This window comes from Schistocerca nitens, chromosome 3 (assembly GCF_023898315.1).
Source record: "Schistocerca nitens isolate TAMUIC-IGC-003100 chromosome 3, iqSchNite1.1, whole genome shotgun sequence".
Lineage (NCBI taxonomy): Eukaryota > Metazoa > Arthropoda > Insecta > Orthoptera > Acrididae > Schistocerca > Schistocerca nitens.
The window spans coordinates 578857865-578859968 of record NC_064616.1 but is presented as its reverse complement, the minus strand read 5'-3'; positions in this window follow the sequence as shown (position 1 = coordinate 578859968).

Sequence of the window (2104 nt, the reverse complement as noted above, 5' to 3'; positions counted from 1 at the left end):
GTGCCACAAACTTCTCTTCCCCCCAATCCTATTCAATACCTCCTCATTAGTTACGTGATCGACCCACCTAATCTTCAGCATTCTTCTGTAGCACCACATCTCGAAAGCTTCTATTCTCCTCTTGTCCAAACTACTTATTGTCCATGTTTCACTTCCATACATGGCTACACTCCATACAAATACTTTCAGAAACGACTTCCTGACATTTAAATCTATACTTTATGTCAACAAATTTCTCTTCTTCAGAAACGCTTTCCTTGCCATTGCCAGTCTACATTTTATATCCTCTCCACTTCGACCATCATCAGTTATTTTGCTCCCCAAATAGCAAAACTCATTTACTACTTTATGTGTCTCATTTCCTAATCTAATTCCCTCAGCATCACCCGACTTAATTCGACTGCATTCCATTATCCTCGTTTTGCTTTTGTTGATGTTCATCTTATATCCTCCTTTCAAGACACTGTCCATTCCGTTCAACTGTTCTTCCAAGTCCTTCGCTGTCTCTGACAGAATTACAATGTCATCGGCAAACCTCAAAGTTTTTATTACTTCTCCATGGATTTTAATACCTACTCCACATTTTTCTTTTGTTTCCTTTACTGCTTGCTCAATATACAGATTGAATAACATCGGGGAGAGGCTACAACCCTGTCTCACTCCCTTTCCAACCACTGCTTCCCTTTCATGTCCCTCGACTCTTATAACTGCCATCAGGTTTCTGTACAAATTGTAAATAGCCTTTCGCTCCCTGTATTTTACCCCTGCCACCTGTAGGTGGAATCTATCCAGTGTAAAAAAAAAATGCGATAGTAACGTGGGTGCCATGTATAGTACTGAACAAAATTTATTACATAAAAATTTAAATGGTTCAAATGGTTCAAATGGTTCAAATGGCTCTGAGCACTATGGGACTCAACTGCTGAGGTCATTAGTCCCCTAGAACTTAGAACTAGTTAAACCTAACTAACCTAAGGACATCACAAACATCCATGCCCGAGGCAGGATTCGAACCTGCGACCGGAGCGGTCTTGCGGGTCCAGTAAAAATTTAAAATCCTTGTTTGACGTAAATATAGTTCATAATGCTCTAGTGTGTGACTGAAGCGGCAAAACAATGAGATATTCCTCAAGAACTACGTTACTGCACTATTTGTGACACTGACACGCGAAGTTCGCTCGTCGCAGTCACATTATGCTGCCCCTTAAGAAGTTCTACATTGCAAGCCATAGTTCTTTATCTTTGCGAAACATATTCTCAACCTATTGGACACCTTTACGTTGGACATTCCACTTATTCCCCACCTGGTAACTATCCTTCAGGTTCCCTCCGTGCATCAAGGGAATCGCTCTCTGTACCCATAGACCTGCTCAGGTGCTCAAAGAGCCGGTGATGAGAACAATATTTCCCACGATCCCAATGTGGATCTTACAGAGAGCCACCTGTTGAACTCAATTTGTTTTTACCATTAATCCTTTTAGTATTTGCAGTTACCAGGTACAGCCGAACTGTTTTTATATACACTGATTTTGCGAAAAGCCTCTTCATCTCTGTGTGATAGCTGCAACCGACATCCATTTGAACCTTCTTACTGTATTCATGTATTGATCTCATTCTCTACAGGATACACATACTCCCCACCCTTACAAAATTGACTATTCTTTGATGCCCCAGCACTATCAATATATCCCTTCGTTCAGTAAAGTTGTCATGAATTTCTTTTTTCCCCAATTTCATTCAGTACCTCCCCATTACTTATTCGATCTACCCATCTTATCTTCAGCATTCTTCTGCAGAACCTCATTTCAAAAGCTTCCATTCTCTTCTCGTCTGAAATGCTTATCGTTCATGTTTCACTTCCGTACATGGCTACACTCCAGACAAATACCTTAAGTTCTGTTCTTCCAATTCCCCACCTCACTAATTTCCACTACATGTTACAACTACGTACCCGTTTCCCGTTTTAAAATCTCTAACCTACCTACCCGATTAAAACTACGTCCGAACAGGCCTCGGAAGACCCAACGGTACCAACCGGCCGCCGTGTCATCCTCAGCCCAAAGGTGTCACTGGATGCAGATATGCAGGGGCGTGTGGTCAGCAC